The sequence below is a fragment of the Peromyscus maniculatus genome, chromosome 1 (genome assembly GCF_049852395.1).
Source record: "Peromyscus maniculatus bairdii isolate BWxNUB_F1_BW_parent chromosome 1, HU_Pman_BW_mat_3.1, whole genome shotgun sequence".
NCBI classification, from domain to species: Eukaryota; Metazoa; Chordata; class Mammalia; order Rodentia; family Cricetidae; genus Peromyscus; species Peromyscus maniculatus.
This window is the reverse complement of record NC_134852.1, coordinates 57,482,507-57,504,007: the sequence shown is the minus strand read 5'-3', so window position 1 is coordinate 57,504,007 and position 21,501 is coordinate 57,482,507. Positions and strand designations below refer to the sequence as shown.

Genomic DNA, 21,501 nt, shown 5'->3' with positions numbered 1-21,501 from the left:
CTTTTCTCTTTTAGTATTATTTTTAACATTTAAGTCAAAGATGTTTTTTGGTAGGATTTAGTGGATATTGCAAAAAATAAAAGTAAACTACATTTCATAGGCTTTGTTTAATGACACTTTCACATAAAAATAAAATTTTTTCAATAATTTTTCTTTTTAAAGAATATTTCTTTAAAGATCAAATCACGATTCTTTGACAAAATATTTCCCTCCAATTTTTGCCTTGGTTTATTGAATAATAAATAATAAGTGACATCAGAGATTACAGTGTCTGCCACATCTCATAAATGACACATTACAAAGGTGAGATTTAAAGGAGCCTGGTGATGCCCAATGCCAAGGAACTGGTCTCTATATATGTCAGGAACACAGCACATCCGGGTGTTTTGCAGAGGGCTGAGGCTATATTGGAAAAGCATGTGGGAAAGGGTGTTTAAAGGGAAAACTAATGAAAAATCTAATGATGAAAACAATGATAAAGAATAATGAATAATAGAGGGAAGTTATTCTGGGCCATGGATTGTGAACATGTAATGATTATCACACCATCCCAGAGTTTTTAGCAGTGAATTTAACTGACTTAGCCTCTTCTATTTACTATGCTTTCTACAAAGTAATATCTAATTTCCATTGGAATTGAAGGCCATGGAAGATGGTCCATTTTAACTTTGATTTTACCCTGAGGTTGCTTACCAATAATTGATCTTTGTTTCACTATGCTAGCTTTGGAAAAGGAAAAGGCCTTTCTTCATTTCAAAGGAAAAACTAATCTCATTATTTAAGGGTCCTTTGAGTTTCATGTTGAGCACTCAAGAGTGACTCATTTCTAATTCAAGTTAATACTGTACTTGTCTAGAGGCTAAAAAGCTAAGAGAGAGATACTTCCTCTCTCTGGACTGTGTGACAGATATCTCCACATGTTAATTAAAGTAGAACAGAATCACCATATAACTAACCATTTGAGAGTTGGTTCTACTGCTGAAGCGCAAGCCAAGTCTAGTAGATTAACTGTCAACTTTGACACCCTGTCAGTTTGGCATCCAAACTCATTTCTTTTATCCATATGATTTAACTACTGGCTTTTATATGATCATGGCCATGGAAAAATACAAAATGCATCTAAATGGAACTAAGGAGTCATACAGATAACAACATTTGAAAATGTAGCTGAATGTTTTCCTGTGTCCTCCTGGTCCACAGTTGCTCAGACCCAAGTAAACACACAGAGACCTATATTAATTAAAACTGCATGGCCATTAGCTCAGGCTTACCATTGACTAGCTCTTACACTTAACTCAGCCCATTTTTGTTAATCTATATGTTGCCATGTGTTCCATGGCTTTACCTGTGTGTCATAACATGCTGCTCCCTGGACAACAGGCTGGTGTCTCCCCATCAGTCTTCCTCTTTCCAGAATTCTCCTTGTCTGCTTATCCTGCCTATAATTCCTGCCTGGCTACTGGCCAATCAGCATTTTATTTATCAACCACTCAGAGCAACACATTCACAGCATACAGAGCAATAACACCCATCATGAAAATTCCATTCTCCTCTAAGACTCGAGGTTGTCTGTTATCCATGGGCCTTGCAAAAGCAAGAAGTTTGAGCCATAGGCCATGGTCATGCAATTTGTAATTGATATAAGCCTCTATATATTTACTTGGGTCTGAGCAGCTGCAGGACCACACAGGACAAGGAATTTTATAAGTGGCTGTGGGCCCTTGATGCTGGGCAAGACCAGGAAAACTTCCAACTATAGCCTGGGAACTCAGCGTGTATATTATATAAAGTTAAAAGAAAAGGTGGGATCTGGGCGGTGGTGGCACACACCTTTAATCCCAGCACTTGGGAGGCAGAGACAGATGGATCTCTGTGAGTTTGAGGCCAGCCTGGGCTACAGAGTGAGTTCCAGGAAAGCTGCAAAGCTACACAGAGAAACCCTGTCTCAAAAAACCCAAAAAACAAACAACAACAACAACAACCCCCCCCAAAAAAAAAAACAAAAAAAGGAGATAGGTTTATTAAATACAGCTGAACAAGGTGGTTTGTCATCTCATCTCTGTAGGGGAACAGTCTCAGGATGCAGTCAGTAAGAAGAGCAAGCTACAGTTGGTATTTTGTGCACATTCTATTAGACTCTATACTTGGATCACTGGGAGGTCATTCCATTTTACCTAGCCTGACCTGGAGAAGGCTTTCCCATTTCAATGAGTCTGAGACTCTGATGTCCTTGACATGCCATGCTCAAGCCAACAATACAAAGTTACTCAGGAGCCAGGCAGTGGTGGCGCATGCCTTTAATTCCAGCACTTGGGAGGCAGAGGCAGGCGGATCGCTGTGAGTTCAAGGCCTGTCTGGGCTACCAAGTGAGTTCCAGGAAAGGCGCAAAGGTACATAGAGAAATTCTGTCTCGAAAAACCAAAAAAAAAAAAAAAAAAGAAGAAGAAGAAGAAGAAGAAGAAGAAGAAGAAGAAGAAGAAGAAGAAGAAGAAGAAGAAGAAGAAAATTACTCAGGATCTCATCTACTCTCCTGTTGATTATAAGCAGTATTGATCAGGAGGGATGAACATCAGAAAAATCTGCCTGGGTTTGCATACCTTGGGAAATTTTGAAAAATCACAAGTCTAGAAGACTAGGGAAGGCTCCCAGTCCTGTTTAGTGTTTTGACATTGCAACACCATGTTATCACTCATACTTGCAAGCCATACATTTGAGTTACAAAGCAAAATCACAAATACAAAATCATAATGTTGTAAGTACGTTTGTAATTTTTTTTTTTTTTTTGGTTTTTCGAGACAGGGTTTCTCTGCGTAGCTTTGCGCCTTTCCTGGAGCTCACTTGGTAGCCCAGGCTGGCCTCGAACTCACAGAGATCCGCCTGGCTCTGCCTCCCAAGTGCTAGGATTAAAGGCGTGCGCCACCACCGCCCGGCAGTACGTTTGTAATTTTATGTTGTGTCATGTTCAGTGCTGTCTTGGGGTAAATGGATGCTGCTGGCTGCCAGGAGGATTCACTTTTAATGTCCTCCCAATTTTCAATATTCTTGCAAGACTTTAATATTTTGCTAAGTTATAAGCATATGTTTTGCAAGACATAGCAACTGTGCCAGAAAACCAAGTAAAAAAATGGTTGGTTTATGACTAAGAGATAATGAGTTGATACCTGCTAGAAAAAAAATCCCTGAATATTTATAAACTTAAATTATGTAAAGTATATTACTCATCTATGTTACTTTAAATAAAATAATACTATAAAATTAATGACATTTAACAATATTTAGATTCCCCTAATGCCTAGGGAGTATGTTGGTACCTTTATAGTAACGCTTGTACACACGTCATGTATCATTTTAGGCAAATGTGTGTACATGACATAAGCACATACCATATAATTTGTATTGGACAGTGGGGTGAGAGAAAGATTTCTGCCATTTCAGAGTGTGGAATATAATCAATGAATGCAATCCTCATAAAAATATTCCCATCCAATTCTTTAAAATTGATCTCTGGGAATGACTTGGGGTTAAGACTTTACTCTTTTTTGCAGAAGATGCATATTTGATAGCCAACACTCATTATTGGTTGTAGTATTAAGGCAACTCCACGTAGTTAAAAGGGAGGTTTATTTTGTGGGGTAACTTACAAGTAAAGGCATAAGTTACAGGGCCCGGAAAAGGTGTAGCGCCGTCCAGCTGTGTTCTCTGGAAAACTCTGCTCAGTCTACCTCCAGCATCCAGGATCTAGGAACCAAGACAGCTGGCACATCCGGATCTCAGGTCTAAAGCGCTCCTGTCTAGGCTCTGCCTTGTAGGCATGACAGTTACCAAAGGCTCAATGGGTGTAGTACTTCCAGGTCAAAGCTGGAACAGCTACCCACTACAACCCATGTCTAGCTGCTCACAATAGCTTTTAACTCCAGCCTTTGACATTTGCCCTGTGTCCCCTTGGTGTTTTGTGTATTAATTCTTTAGTTTAAAATCTCAAATGTACTTCAGCACTTTGGAACAACATGCCTTAGTTGAGGCTGCACTTTTTTTTTGTATGAAATATATCACAAATCCAGTCATTTCCACAGGTTCATTGTTTTAAGTATAGAGTTTTAGAAAATGTTGTGTGGTTCGGAAAAAACACAAATAGACCAACTTCATGTTTTATTCCTTTATTGTTTTCACTATCATGCTTTCCTTGTTGCAGTATCTTGTTATTTTATATAATTTTTAAATTTTTATTCTTTTATTTTCCATATAGGTTTTACTCACATCCTCTTTCTGGATTCTTCTCATTCCTTCTATATTTTACTAATAATCTGAGCGAAATGCCACATAGGAAGTAGAAAATGTCCCTATTGAGGACTCTCCTGCAGCCAGGGCTTCCTTGCAGGGCATACTCTCCTCCTGCACCTTGTTAGGACTTTCTTTTTAATGCAGGGATTGAGAGCTGTGGTGGAGGAGCAACTGCCCAAGGTGCTGATGACCTGATTCATGAGATGACAGTGAAGGAGCACATGCAGCTGGAAAGGTGTGGGAACTTCTCTCTAGAGTTCAGAGAGTCCTGAGGGTTTCCACAATGAGTTTGTGAGGAAAGCAAAAGGATTTCTTTCCTTTACCAAGAAATTTGTACTGCTGAGTGATGAGAGAAATCTTTGGTGGCCAGAGGTTCATATAAGAGAGCTGACCCTGAGAGAGACAGGGATCCTATAGGCTACAGAACGCCTTTCTGAGCTCTGTGGTAACTAGTCTGGCTCTTTGGTCCTGACAATGCTTGTGCACATGGACTTGCTCTGAATTGTGTCCTCTTGAAGGATTTGGTCCTTTGCTTCACTTCCATGCTAATCTGCAAACTTTCTGACATTAGAACTTTTTTCTTAAAAATTTAAAACTATATTATTTATATGCACTGGGTGGTTTTATGTCAGTTTGACACAAGCTACAGTCACCTGACAGGAGGGAAACTTGACTGGAAAACTTCCTTCATAAGATCAGGCTGTGGACAAACCTTCAGAGCATTTTCCTAACTAGTGATTGATGAAGGAGGGCTCAGCCGATGCCCTCCCTGTTCCGGTGATCCTGGGTTAAGAAAGCATGCTGAGCAAGCTGTGTGAGCTAGCCAGTAAGTAGTGTTCCTCCCTGGATTCTGTATCAGCTACTGCCTCCAGGTTCCTGCCCTGTTTGAGTTCCTGCCCTGACTTCCTTCAGTGATGAACAGAGATGTGGAAGCATAAGCCAAATAAAGCGTTTCCTCTCCTAGTTGTTGTGGTCATAGCATTTCATCACTGCAATATTAAACATAACTGCAACAATATGTTTATTTTGTACTCACCTGTGTGTGCACATAAGCATGTGTGTTGTCCCATGATATGAGGGTGCAATTCACAGGACAAATATGGTTCTTTCCATCCACCATGAGGGTCCTGGGGATTGAATTCAGGTAATCAGACTTGGCGGCAGGCACCTTTACTCAGCAAGCCATCGCACCAGGTCCAGACAATTTTTAAACTATTTTTTTTTTGTACTTAGAAGACTTTATTCCCATCTTCACCTCTTCATCACAGACTTCTTATATTTTATACCTTGTCTTAGTTAGAGTTAATATTGTTAAGATGGAACACTATTGCCAAAAGCAAATGGGGTAGGAAAGGACTTATGTGGCTTATACTTCTGCATTACTGTTCATCATCAAAAGAAGTCAGGACAGGGAATCAAGCAGGGTGGGAACCTAGAGATAGAAGCTGATGCAGAGGCCATGGAGAGGTGCTGCTTACTGGTTTGCTCTTTATTATGGTTTGCTCAGCTATCTCTTATAGAACCCAGGACCATCAGCATAGGGTGGAACCACCCACAATGAGATGGGCCACCCACAATTAATCACTAATTAAAAAGATGTTTTACAGGTTTGCTTACAGCCCATTCTCATATCAACACTTTCTCAACTGAGGTCCCATCCTCTCCAGTGACTCTAGTTTGTGTAAAGTTGACATAAAACCAGCCAGCCCATACCTCTACCATGAGTGTATGGTCTCTGAGTCTGTTCTGGCTTATCCCAGCCAACAATCATGGAAAGAGGACAGAGTGGAAGCTCTTTGAGTGTTGACTCTAGGCTAACTAATGGTAACATGATATAAATGTGAACAGATAGGAAGTGGAAATAATGTACTGTTTTTGATAATTTTACATGATTGCATTACCAAGTTGTGGAAACAAGGAAGGCTGAAAAATAAAACAATTCTATTTCTCTTTGCATTAGGTATGGAAACTGACCTTCAAAGTATAAAGTGTTAGAACTTTTTGTATAAGAGTAAACTAAGAATTTAAGGATTATTAAACAATTGAAAGATGAGTGAAGACATATTTTCCACAGCCCACACATGGTCACATGGATGTACATTTTTCCTGAAAGGGCAAACTTGTCAAGATTTTAGACAGAACATTCTGTGACTTAGCATCTGAAAATATGACCTTTACACTGCATTATTAAACATAGAATATATTCCTGAAAACAAAGCTATTATCCTGTTCAATTTCCAAGTTCACATGCTTGGAGATGCCATGCATTCGTGTCTTCTGAGGAAATGAGGAGGCTTAAGATATTTCCATAGAGCATGTTTAAAAATCCATATTTGTTAAAAAAAAAAAAAACAGCAATCCAGAAGGCCAGTAAAGGTGATCAAATACACTTGTGCACCTCGGAGGCTTATATATTAAAGCAATTATCAGCTAATTACTACCATTGTGGACTGCAGAGGTAATATGTCTGCATAACCTTTGACAATACACACACACACACACACACACACACACACACACACACACACACACACACACACAATATTTGTTGCTTGTTGAAACCATCTGCATTTCTTTTTATACATTTTTATTATTTGTTTTATAAAATGATAATCTATCACTTATCCCTTCCTTTTCCTCCCTCCAAACTCTCTCATCTATCTCCCCTTGCTCTCTTTCAAATTCATGGCCTAGTTTTTCGTTAATTGTTATTACAAGTATTTATGCATATGTATATACATATAGATTCCTAAATAAAACTTGTTCAGTCTGTGTAACATTACTTATACGTATATTTTCACACTAACCTTTTGATATTAGATAACCAATTCATAATACTCATTCCAGGAAAGACTATTTCTCCCACTCTCAGCATCTCTTAGTTACCTGCAGTTCTTTGTGTGGAGTTCAGGACTCACAGCTTATTTTTAATGAGCCAACCTAGTAGAAATCTTTGAAAGAATCACTTTTTCTGACTAAAATGGTATGTTCATTCATAAATTTGTTTTCATGAAGCAAGAGACATAGCTGCTATAGAAATAAAACATGAGTTCCTAATTACCAGAAATACATTTTGTATATATGCCTTAAACAGCTTCAGAAATATGGGAGAGAGTTATGTTGTAAACAGTGTACACTAGGAGAGACTAGAATTAGCATATGAAAAGTAATTATAGTAAAGGACAGCTGATTAAATTCTAAAAGCAAATTCAAATGGGAACATGGTAGTAAGACTCAAAGGAGGTGACACAGAGAGACACATGCCAGGCATCGAGACAGAGGGATGATAGAAAATGAATAACAAATGCTAGAAGTGTCATTTACAGATAGAAGGTAGATAGAGATAGATTATAGATAATAGGTAGGCTGTAGATGAAAGGTAGGTGACTCTAGATCATGTATAGAAGATAAATACCAGGCTAGACAGATGGTTCAACAGTTAAGAGCACTGGCTACCTTTCCAAAAGTCCTGGGTTCAATTCCCAACAACCACATGGTATGGTTCACAACCATCTGTAATGAGATCTGGTGCCTGCTTCTAGTGTGCAGGCATGCATACAGGCAGAACACTGTATACATAATAATAAATTAATAAATTTTAAAAAAGAAGATAGATATTAGTAGATGGTAAATTATAGATGACAGATATAAGATATAGATAAATAGATAGATAAACCATTTAGCTTAATTTTCACGGTAGTTTTTAACAGGAAAAAGCTTTAATAAAACACAAAAGATTGTGATACATCAAGGCAAGTCCTCGAGGACAGATCCTGAGTTTAGTTCTGAGACCACAGGAAATTTGCAAAAAATTGTTGTAAAATGAGGCGACTGCGTTTCTGACATGCCAGTAATATTTTTCTTGAATAATGCAAAATTGTGAAATATAATGCTTAGAACAACCCAGACAAAGCTCTTAGTTCAATCTCTAGTAATGCAAAAGAAACATAGTCTTCAATGTGTTTTCATTTATGACAATTGTAATTCATGACTGTATGAAGGTGAATTCATGATTGTATGAAGGTGTATGAAGGTGAAAGGTCATAGCTAGGTTGAGTGAGGACAGCAAATTGATCAAAGATTGTATTCCACATGAATTACAGCTCTAACTTGTGAATGTACTTTTCTGTTTTTTTTTCAGCCTCCTGAGTTTCTGATGAAACCTGTAGCTAGAAACCCTTTGACTAATGACTTTTGCTGGCTAATACTGATTGTATAGAGGTAATTTCCATGAAAAAGGGATGCATTTTACTTGAGAAAGAAAAGCACAAAACACAACTTTTTTAGCTTCTGATGTTAGGAATCATTTCCAGATATATATGTAGATCAAAGGAGAGAAAACACAGGGTCACATATTTTATGTCAAAACGGTGTAATAGTACATCTAAAAACTTGATGGGATTTCAAATATTTAATGAAGATTCTTATCATTGAATTGCAGAAACTTGATGTTAGGATTTGAACATGACTGAGGTCCCCATTTACCTCGAGTACTACATAGAACCCTCTCAGAGCCCACCAGCTGTCTGATCTACCATTTGTTCTTAAATTCATCATTACCATACCACCTCTAATATAGCAAAGCAAAATGAATTTCCATCACCCAGATATGTAATCCTTTACACTAATTTTGCTGGTGTGTGCACATGTCCAGTAATACAATATTTCCCTACAAGAAACCTTACAGTATAATCTTCATCTCCTTAAAAAGGATCATCAGTTATAATATTTATATTTATTTAATTTTATCCTCACATGACATATGTGTAATTGCTCTCTTTCCTTTGTAAATTAATTATATGGTTTATGAAAACTTCAGCGAGTTTTTCAGCAGGAAATTCTTTTTTGCATTTTATATTCATATATTATAAAGAGCATTCTAAATTTAATTTTCCACATATTAGCCCAGTCATGTTCCCCACTCATCTTATTTACAAATAGCTGCATTTAGCTTGTTTGCATTATGTATATATATAAGTGTGTTCTCATCTCATTGTGCTTTAATTTAAATTTTAATTGTTTTATTATGGTGAAAGGCTATAACAATTTAGGTATTCATAACTTACTGTGCTTAAAGCATATCTCCTCTTCTAGAAAAATTTACATAATCAAAAATCATACAGTTCGTACTAAGGAATAATAAACTACTAAGGAAATAATAATACTTTATGAATGAATGGTTTCTTCCAATGAGAAGATAATTAAGTAAGAATACTTTAGCTCCAACTCTGCCTGTTGTTTACTTGAATTCTTATGCATCCATGGGTTGGAAAGACTGATAGCATATCCAGCACTGGGGAGGACAAGTAATGGAGAAAGAAGAACTATTAGTTCTTGATAATGCCAGTTGACATAGTTCAAACTCTAAATCACATTTATAGATTTTTAAGACAATATTAATTAATGGGTGATCAATAATAAATGTACTTGGGAATTCACTTTTCTTATTCCAGCTGGCACACCGTACCATCCACTCAGTCAAATACTGCAGGTGGTAATGTCAGTCTGACATTGCTCAGGTCAAATTCAAGTTCATAAAGACCCTTGTTTCAAACAGCCATCTTGTAAACAATGCCATTGTCCTCTTTATATGTTGCCTTATTCATCTCAATAATCATGTCATTTCATCCTACATTACTAATTGTCTTGTTTCACTTGCTTACCCTCAATGTTCTTGTTTGTCTATGATTGCATAGATTGAAATGTACAATGTGCACACATATACAAAAACACAAATGCACATGCACACTGTATACTCATGAAGTCATACAGATAAATACATAAGCATATTACTAATGCATAAATATTTATACATATATACAGATAAATGTGCAAACATGAATATATACATATATATGCATGTACATACAGAAGCATACATATGTACACGACTCAGAAAATAGGCAAAGTCACATACACAAATATAGGTGTCTTCACTGGTATATATACAAAAATGCAATCATATACATATGCTTACACACAAACACATATACACATTCACACAAAAAATATACATGATCTATACTGTACACACACAAGAATGCACACACATACACATACATACACAATACACAAATATACACATAATAACACATGCATAAATTTCCAAAAATCTCATATAGAACAAACTCATATGTACAATTACACACACATACACAAGCACACACAAATGCACACTTAACACACATATACATGCACACACATACAGATATAAATACACACAAATACATATATATGTACAATGCACACATACACATGAACATACATATATGCATACCTAAATACACATACATGTAAATAAACACAGAACACATACATATACAATGCATGCATACACAGGCACACACATACACACATGCACATGCACACTTGCAAACGTACATATACACCTGCACACACAGATTGAACTAGCTGCTGAAGCCAGGCTGATGACCATGCGCCTGTCCTCACTGACTTTGATGCTTTATCTTTGCAATAGTTTATTTTCCCTCCTCACTCAACTGTGAGTCTGTTAAATACTGCTTTCAGAGGAAGATGGGTTCATGGTTGTGTGAAATCACCACTCCGTTTCCTGATCTTTGGGTCAGTAATGATCTTGCTGGAGACTAGCAGAATGTGTCCTGTCATCTTTAGCGTTTTGGCCTCCTCCACACGAATATTATGTATTTATGCCATTCCATCTTCGAGAGGGACTCACATCCCAATCACATGTGAAAGGAGGACTTATCCCTTATACACTCAATGGCAGAATTATTAAAGTGAGGTTGTCTTTTTTTTGTTGTTGTTGTTACTTTCTGTTTGATGGAATGTGTGTAAATGCTCATGAGAGATTATCATTACTGGTAAGCCTGGATGTTTAGCAGCTCAGTTTTAGCTCACAGACTGTTAAGACTAAACCTCTCTAGGAGTAAAGTGAACAGATGCCACAGCTCATTTGCATGAAGATGAGAGGATTCTGAGTGAAGTGAAGTGGTAATTAGGTCCATGGAAAGGAATCAGCAAAGTGATGGTGCCTCCCAGTTTATGCTTGAACTTGCTGAGCACCTGACAATTGTCAATGCATCTTTTTCTTTTTCATGGGAACTCCTGGGTCTTCACAGCCTTTGGGCATCTGGAGAAAATACATAGTATTTTCAGTTCTTGGGGGTGCAGACTGTTCTCTGAACAGTAAGCAGATTATTAATGAATATATTAACTTGATGTTCTTTGCAAATATTTATTTAAAGGCTTAAGGGGATATGAAAAACAAAGCCTTTATAAGTTGAAATGAGTCTTGCTACCTATGCAAAAGTCTATTTGAACCCATTGTTTATCTTCTGTGTTATCTTTCACAGAAGCATGGTGTGAGAAGAAAGGGACTGTTGTGTAATTAATTGAGATATTTAAAAGGAAATTTTCATGTGATAAAAGCCTGGAGTTACATATCAAGTGTTACCTTAGGAAGATCTTCAACTTTCCATCAAAATTATAATTTCAGAGAGATGTTTGAGTATTACATTTCCCATAGCACACTGAAGAACAGAGTCAAAGAGTTTCAATTTTACACAAGTAAATCTACCAAATATGTTAAAATTCCAGCATTAGAAATCCACATTGCCCAATATGTGTGAACAATAATTCCACCAGTAACATATGTGCACACCAAATTGTGAACAAAGCGCCCCTTCCCTTTACACATTCTAGTCAGAAATGAGGAAAAATATATACCTAAGGAGAATCACCTTGGTAAAGACACCAATTTGAGAATGATTCATGAAGGAGCATGCACACATCCCACCCCATCCCCCACTCTTGCCAGTTAGAAATGCAGTTAACAGTCTACTGCTTGTGACTGTGTCAGAGTGGAGGGAGAGCTTGTGGGACTGACTCTGTAGTCCAGGTGTAACGTGTCATGTGGGACTGAATTAGAGGACCCCCGTGCTTTGGCAGTGGGGAATTTCTAGCACATGGAGACCTGCCCCTGTCAGCAGTGACTGTGTTAAGAAAGTAAGTGTGACAGTTTGGTTTCTCTTATCTCATTAAGAGAGTGTTTGAGATTTACTAAAGAAGATATTTCTACCATCTAAGATCTCCAATGCTTCAGGGTTGAATTACAAAACTGGGAATAGTGTTACTGGAAAAGGATCAAAGGGTAGCTGTGGTGGTAATCTAATTGTACTGAATTATTATTTTGATTGTATGTTAATAAATAAAGTTGTCTGGGAGTCAGAGCTATTAGAGCCATAGCAAGAGTGTGGTGGTGGTGGCACACGCCTTTAATCCCATAGATATCTGTGTGTTCAGGGTCAGAGCTATTAGAGCCATAGCAAGAGTGTGGCGGTGGTGGCACACGCCTTTAATCCCATAAGATCTCTGTGTGTTCAGGGATACAGCCAGCATTGGAGACATATGCCTTTAAGACCTAGGGGGCTGTACATTCAGACAGTGACGAGGCAGTCATGTGTTTGGGTTTACAACCAATGAGAAGGCAAAACAACATACTTTAAAAAAACGAACCGACAGGAAGTAGGTCTCTTTTCGCGAAGCTGGGACAGCAGGAGGAAGGGTGAGATTTTAGCTCTGAGCTCTGACTTCTCGGCTTTCTCTTTTTAAAAAAAAAAAAAAGTCTGCAGGAAACCATGACCATGCTTAACAGCAACTTTGAAATCTTCAAAAGGACTATGGTAAAACCATTAAGCTGATTAACACCACGGAAAGATCTGCTTTGGACTACAAACTGGTTAGGACAATTCTGAGATGGCTAGCTGAGATGAACCAGCCTGACAGACTACTCGAACAAGGACTTGAAACAAGCCCTGAACTTTCCTATTATGCAGAGACTGGACAAACGATACAGGACTTGATGATTAACCCCCAAATTTTCTTTTCAAGATTCCCTAAAGATATCTTCACCCCTAGAAAGCAAAAAGAAAAAAAGAATATAGATATGAGATAGATCATCGAATCTACTCTGAGAAAAAAGATAAAGAAATAATAGGATAAATAGGTAGATCACTGAATCTACACTGAAGAAAAAGGGGAAGATATAAAAATGACAAAAGGTAGACTACTGAATCTATTATGAAAAGAAAGAAGAGAAAATATGGATATGATAAGGTAAAAAGGGAGATTATGGAATCTACTTTTAAAAAGGAACTACTTGTTTTAAATAAGATAAGTAATGAAAATTTTTTGGTCTGAGTTTATCAGATGTTACTGGACTGGACATTGTTAATATATATAATGGAGTTTTTTATCTGAAAAATGTTAATGGACTAGACATCATTAATGTAATTTTGGCTGTATATATTGTATATACTTATTAGATAGTTTTTCTTGTATTAGTTATAAGCTTTTTTAATTTTAGACAAAAAGAGTGGAGATGTGGTGGTATTGTGTTCACCAAAATATTGTGTACCTTAATAAACTTACCTGGGGTCAGAGAACAGACAAGCCACTAGTTAGTCAGTGATAGCACACGCCTTTAATCCTAGCATTCCAGAGATAGAAATCCCTCTGGATCTCTGTGAGTTCAAGGCCACATTGGAAATAGCCAAGCATGGTGACACACACCTTTAATCCCAGAAAGCCAGCCTTTAATCCCAGGGTGTGGTGGTAGAAAGTAGAAAGATATATAAGGCGTGAGGACCAGAAACTAGAGGCTTTTGGCTGGTTAAGCATTTGGCCTGGTTAAGCTTTCAGGCTATGGAGCAACACAGTTCAGCTGAGATTCATTCTGGATGAGGACTCAGAGGCTTCCAGTCTGAGGAAACAGGACCAGCTGAGGAACTGGTGAGGTGAGATAGCTGTGGCTTATTCTGTCTCTCTGATCTACCAGTATGGACCCCAATAACTCGCCTCGGGTTTGATTTTATTAATAAGAACCTTTAAGAATCCTGCAACAGGTAGCAATTAGATATGTAAGAATACAGAAATGGACCTTGAGAGGGAAGGCTAGACAGCTCTCAACAGACCTCTCTGGAACAGCAGAACTTAACCTGATTTATTAACTTATTTTTCATGGTGGAAATTGAAGCTAAGATCCAGTGCATGTATTTTAAAACATATTTATTTTTTTGAAAACTTACTACAAAATATTTTGATCATATTCACTCTCTATTATCTCAACTCCTTCAAGAGCTCCTTCAACCTCCCTACCCTCTCAACTTCATATTCTTTCTTCATTTTGTATAATAAGTTTTCTAGGCCATTTAGTAGTCCTGCATACTCATGGTAATGAGGCACTCCAGAGCAGCACCGTAGATTTACCAGAAGCCACACCATTAAAGGAATCTGACTTTCTCCCTCCCATTACCTATCCATTGTACATTTGAGCAACGCTTGATACTCACAACCCAAACTCATGAACTTTCTTTTCAGACTTCACTATGACTGTACATAAATCAACATTAATTTTATGACTTGTCTATTCTTCAAATTCAGACAACATTTTCTATTTGTAGGGCACCTACAGCCCAGTCAGTCTTTATTAATTGAATGTAATTCACCAAGTCCAGGATGGCCTACCTTTGTATCAAAACACACATCTCTTCTACTTCATGAAATATCCTTCTACTGTTCCTTTATTTGTTTCTTTTTCCTGTTGTTGAATTAAATTTATTTCTTAACCAAAGACATCAGATATTTTCTGTGGCTCTAATACATATGGAAAGCTTCTTTCCCTTTGCTCAATTTCATACTATCTTTATATTTTGGTTTATATTTTATATGAATTTCTTTTATTTTGTCATGTTTAAGGTCTTTTTTGTATATAAATAAAAGAGTTTCTGGCATGTAATACTACTGAGTAAATGGATAAATTTTCAGAATTGATATAATTGCCATAGAAAAATGATGAAAGCAATCTACATATCAGCCCAAACTAAGGTACTCTCTGCCTTTTTTGTCTTAATATTCCTGCCTACACCTTTTGTTAAAACACCACAAAAAATGACTACATGGAGATATGTCTCCTCTCCATGTCAAACTCTTTCAGTGAACCACAGAAAGAGGAGAGGAAAAGTGCAGGACGATATTTTCAAAGCAAGATGAAATGAGTTACAGCTTCAGAATCACAGCCTAGATATTCACTGCTGAGACTGATGAGACTGTTTAGAATAGGCAAGAAGAGGCCTGATTCTTCAGGACTTTAGAATGCTACAAACCTATAGTCAGAAACAAAGTCACTTTGAGAATGCTTACACTAGAAATTCTCCTATTCATTGTGCTCAACTATGTGAGCAATTATTCTTATTAAATTATGAACTTAATTCAACTTGTGAGCCCTAACTCTGGCAAGACATCCAGCCAGGTAGAGCCACCTTTCCCTTTTTCCCTTCTTCTTCTTCTTCTTCTTCTTCTTCTTCTTCTTCTTCTTCTTCTTCTTCTTCTTCTTCTTCTTCTTCTTCTTCTTCTCCTCCTCCTCCTCCTCCTCCTCCTCCTCCTCCTCCTCCTCCTCCTCCTTCTCCTCCTCCTCCTCCTTCTTCTTCTTCTTCTCCCTCCTCTCCTCCTCCTCCTCCTCCTCCTCCTCCTCCTCCTTTTGTAGATCAGGCTGGTTTCACACTCACAGAGATCTATCTGTCTCTGAGTGCTGGAATTAAAGGAGTGGCCCATCACACCTGGCTTCAAGTAGAGCCTTCTTATCACTATTCCAGGAGTGTAGTTTTTCTTATTAACATCTAGAATTAAGTAAGCTCTTGAACAAGATAAGCCCCATGTCCAGTATCATGATTGTGAGATTCTTGTGCCAGTTGCAACTCTTCACACTTCATTTGACTGAATTTCTAACTCTTTAATTATTTTTATCCTTCTCTATCCATATTTCTACTGTCTTTACTTCATATACAACTGGATTTTATTTCCATTTCTTTCTGAATGTTGTGTATGTCTTTAGAACAATATCTTTCTACTTAAACTAGATATGTTTGAGGGAAAACTCCAATTTAAGAGAGTTCAAATCTCTTGCAAATCACCATCTCTTTCACCATTTCATTCATTTTTTTGATTTCCCATATGATTGTATAACTGTGCCAAGATTTCAAGTACTCCTGATACTATTTCTAAAGATGCCCAAACTTGTTGAGATCCCACGGGAGACATTCTATTCTCACAGCGTGTGTAAATCACATGGACAGCCTGTCTCCAAGAAGACATTACTTTGTTGTATGACACAGTTCACCAGACCTTCAGATTGGAGATTATTAGCAAGTAGCAGGTTAGCCACTAAAATTGTCTCTTGGTTCAGCAAGCATTTACTATACATAGAAAATGTTGTTCTTTATAATACTTTATATTAACCTGATGTCAGGTAGTTATGGACTATTTCCTGTGTATTAGTGATTTCTTACATGTTTATCTGTGTATCACAAGCATGCATGGTGGCCTCTGAGTCCAGAATAGGTTGTCAAATCCCTGGCAACTTATTACCTGTCATGTGTGTGCTGGGAATCAAACACAAGTAACCTTCAGGAGCAGCGAGTAATTTTAAATTTTGAATCCATCTTTGACTCTCTTGAGTCTTATTTTGAATCCATCTCTTCAGCTCTAGTCATTGATTGATTTATTTATTTTTTATTTTCTTATTTTTTTAAGTCATTGATTTTTTTAAAAGAACTTATTTTAAACCTAGGCTGTTGCCAAGATAATAAGTTGCCCTCCACAAACTGATAGCAAGTTCCCATTGCTGAAGACAATACCTATACATGAAGAGGTTGAGCTGGTGGCTACATAGAATCTGCTCACCACCATGTTCTAGTGTCTTTGACATGGAAGCATACTCTGTAGGCTACCAAAAGAGAAACAACCTAACCACCAAATCTTTGATCTACAAGGATATACATATACATGCTGGTAAAATATACTAGGGCAATGGTGGCACAAACTCTGTGAGAATAACCAACTGATGTCTGATTTGACTTAAAGCCCACTCTGTGAGAGAGCACCCATACCAGACATTGCTTGTGACCAAGAAACAGACTAGATAGCTCAGAGAACTAAGAAAGAACCAAATGTTATTTCTCTAAAAAAAAAAAGTAACAATAAAATGACTAAAATGACACCTAATGATATTTTACTATACTCCTAAATCGGTGCCTTATTCAGTCATCATCAGAGAAGCAGATGGAAACAGATGCAGAGACCCCCCAGTCAGACATTACACACACACACACACACACACACACACACACACACACACACACACACACACATATTGGAACACACAGCTTTAAATGAGATGTCTCCATCAACTTTCCCCACCTCAGAATTCAGGGAACCCCACAAGAGAGGAATCAGAAGGAACAGGGGTAACAGAAGGTATGGAGAACACCAAGAAAACAAGGCCCTCTAAAACAACTGAGAAAATCTTGTATGAACTCACAGTCTGAAGCAAGAAAGCACAGTGTAGATGTAACCAACCATCTTATTAAATAAGAAACACAGAACCAAAGCAAAGTAGAAAGCCAAGAGGTCAGAGCTAAGAGCTAAAACCTTACCCTTCCTCCGGCGGTGGTCCTACCTCTCCAAACCAGAGCTACTTCCTGTGTTAAAGTCTTTATATAGAGTTTCTGTTCTGCCTTCTCATTGGTTGTAAACCCAACCACATGACCTCCTCGTCACGGCCTGTCTGTATAGACCTCCAGGTTTTCTATGATTGGTATTGAGATTAAAGGCATGTGTATCCAGTACTGGCTGTATCCCTGAACACACAGAGACTTACCTAGCTCTGCCTACCAAGTGCTGGGATTACAAGCATACGCCACCACTGCCCTGCTTTCCCATGGCTTGCTAATAGCTCTGACCCCCGGGCAACTTTATTTATTAACTAACAAATAACATTTTAATACAAATAAAATGTCACCATAGCACAGGGCCTACATGCACCAGGTCTTCTGTATATACACTATAGCTTTCGTTTCATACTTTATGGAATTCATGAATGTGAAAATGAATGGGTCTCTGATTCTTGTGCCTTCTCTTTTATTTTTCTGTTGGCTTGGACTATCCAACTTCAGTATGATTTTTTTCATCTTATTATATTTTATTTTGTTATGTTTTTTGGTATCTCCTAGAAGCCTGTTCTTTTCTAAAGAGAGACAGAATGGGAATGGATCTAGGTGAGAGAGAAGGCAGGAAGTAACTGGAACACGTAGAGGGAGGAGAAATTGTATTCAGATTATATTGCATGAGAAAAGAATCAGTGTATAAGAAAAGGGAAAACTCAATACATTTTAAAAAGAATATAAAGAAAATGTGGTTATGAATTTGAGTAGGAGCAAGGTAAGTAAACATTGGATGAGTTTGAGGGAGGAGAAGAAAAGAGATGTTTCATTTTTTTGCTTTTTGGCTGTTTTGGGGGGACCTGCCACCCAGCTCCCAAATAAATCACACACAGAGGCTTATTATTACTTATAAATGTCTAGCCTTAGCTTAGCTTGTTTCTTGCCAGCTTCCCTTAACTTAGCCTATCTACTTTTTGCCTCTGGACTTTTCCCATTCTCTTACTTCTGTAAATCTTACTCTTACTCTGTGGCTTGCTGTGTCATCATCCAGCTGGCTGCTGGAGTCCTCCTCCTTCTCTGGCTACTTCTTTTTTCTCCTTCCCAGATTTCTCCTTCTATATAGTCTCTCTGCCTGCTAGCCCTGCCTATACTATCTCCTGCCTTGACATTGGCTGTTCAGTTCTTTATCAGATCATCAGATATTTTATCTAGTCAAAGTAACACAGCTTCACAGAGTTAAACAAATGCACCATAAACAAAAGTAGCACACCTTAAAATAATATTCCCCAACAGGGATAAAACCTATAAAGATAAATAAGAATAATAAAATAATTTATTTTAAATCTTCTCATTCCCTTCTCAGGGATCTATGTTGTCTATGAAAGTTTGTACATAGACAGTTGATGTTTGTGAGTTTTACCTTTCAGACATACCAGATATCTATCAGAATTTTACAATTTAGAGCTAATACATTGTACTTTAAAGGTGTTCTGACCACTGAAGAGCTGTAGTTTCTAAAAGATGAGCAACAATCAAGCAAGGGAGAACAAAGCCTTCCCCTTAAAGCATATCAAAATGGGTACTTTCAAGGGGGTGGTGGGACTAGAGACAATGTCTCTGCATTTCTGGATTTCCTGGAGATGACTGTGTAGATCAAGCTGGCCTCTAGCTACTGAGATCTTCTTGACTCTGCCTTCAGACTGCTAGGGTTAAAGTTGCACATCACTATGCCCTGCTACTGGTTTTGAGACTGTACAATCTCTAGTTTAATGTTCTATTTCTGTCCTACTGTAACCATGTAAACATAGTTGAATAAGCATGAAATGAGTGCCTTTTTGATGAGAGTGTGGATTGGTTTTGAACAGAAGTTTAGAGTCATTGACATACAGAGTTTGCTCCTATAAACACTTTCTCAAGCAACACTAATGTTTGTTTAGATTACTCTAGACAGTGCATGTCTGATTCTAGTCCATCCTTACCACAACTTCCTGTCTCAAATAAATACCACACAAGTATAAAATATTCTGAAAAAACAAGACTCAATATGGTTATTCCACAATAGCTCTGCGGTTGTGCTGTGGATCTAACAGAATGACCTCCCAACTGGAAACAAAGTATTTCAGGGGGAGGAACTGATCAGTGAACATGGGCTCTCATTCTGATCTTAGCCTCAAACCTCACAAGAAAACAAAAGCAGTTTTGGTCAGTCAAACATAAAACCCTCCATGAAGCCTGTGGGTTTTTTTTTTTTAATTGATTGCTTTCCAATAAGTCTGATTCATTGTGTGTTGAGATGAGGAAACTACAACCTCAATTAGCCCAGCTCACCCCTTCAACCCAACAGGCAATTAAAGAAAGACAACAAGCACTTTGGTATACAGTTTGTTGTAAAGGTCAAGACTTTGAATTTTCTCTTAACTCACCAGACAGATATTGGAAGTTTTAAAAAAAATAAGAAAAGGTAAAGAATAAAGGAGAGATGCAAATATGCATTCAAAATAATAATCTCAATGTATGTTTTAATGGGAAAGTTTCCATATACTAACAGAAAATGATAACAAATTCATATATAACTTGTCATAAGTAGAAGTTATATATAAATGTGCCACAAAATAAGAATATAAATATAAAACTGAAATTGTCAATTAAACATCATCAAATTACCAAACCAGGGATTAGTAAGCATTTAGGAACAAAACAAAAAATTAAGCTTATAAATATGAAAAATATATCTGAGTGAACATGCATTATGTAATATTTCTCCAATTTGGAAATGCTGAAACAAAGGACAGATGATGATAATTACAAGCTGAGAAGAAAGAAAATTAGAAAAAAATGAACTCAGTAGTATGGAAACCCTACAGACAATCAATGCAGAACATGAAATGAACTTAAACCCAGAACGGGTTTACACATGCAGAAGGTCTGATTTGTATCCCTGACTTTGATGCTGTTTTTGTTCTGCCCACTGCCCTCAGCAGTGTTCACCTCTACTGCCTTGCATGCTCAGGCTGTGGTGAGAAAAACCCATAGCCTGGGTGACTTGAGAGCAAACACTTATTTCTCCAGGTTCTGGAGGTTTTTGAAGTCTAAGATCAAGTTACCCGCAGACATAGTGCCCGGCGAGCTATCCAGGTTTCTTATGCCTTCTCAGAAACAGGCATGGGAGGGATTACGATGTTTTCTTATTGGGGTATGACCTTCTCATGAGGGCTCTAGCCTCATGACCAGATTATCTTGACAAAAGCCCCACTTTCTAGTATTTGAGTACTGTGAAAGAGGATTTTATTTGTATTTATCAGGGAGATGTGAACAAAAACGTTTTCTTCCAAAATAAGGCATCAAGGATACATTTAAGAAACAATTCTAGGCAAGTTCAACTTGGTGAAACAGTGAGTCTGTGGGGGTGCTTTACAGAGGCATTATTTACAGAGAATGGCTGAGGGGTTTCTTGCAGAGCATGGATGAGGCAATATTCTATTTTTTATTTTTATTTTTTACATATGTCACATCCTGACCTCGGTTTCCCTTTTCTCCACTTCTCCAAACTCCTTTACCTCCCTCTGCCCAGATCCACTCCTCTTCTGTTTTTCTCAAAAAAAAAAAAGAAAGAAAAACAGGATTCTCAGGGATAGCAACTGAAGATGGCATAACAAATTACAGTAAGGCTAGGCACAAACATATCAAGGCTGATTGAGGTGACCCAGCAGGAGGAAAAGGGTCCCAAGAGCAGACAAAAACA

General features: G+C 37.6%; 2 long non-coding RNA genes across 2 annotated transcripts in view; one reads left to right on the top strand and one right to left on the bottom strand.

Annotated features, from left to right (window-relative positions):
* Positions 1 to 10,743: 10,743 nt before the first annotated feature.
* On the bottom strand, positions 10,744 to 11,769 carry LOC143272028 (uncharacterized). The gene is made up of 2 exons (XR_013049406.1): positions 11,717 to 11,769; positions 10,744 to 11,392 (listed from the first exon to the last, which is right to left on the bottom strand). It is a non-coding gene; the product is annotated as an uncharacterized LOC143272028 (long non-coding RNA).
* A 341-nt stretch (positions 11,770 to 12,110) lies between these two features.
* Positions 12,111 to 21,501, top strand: part of LOC143266991 (uncharacterized) — a 180,248-nt gene continuing 170,857 nt past the window's right edge. The window contains exon 1 of the long non-coding RNA XR_013041849.1: positions 12,111 to 12,267. This is a non-coding gene — a long non-coding RNA (uncharacterized LOC143266991). The remainder of the gene's footprint in view (positions 12,268 to 21,501) is intronic.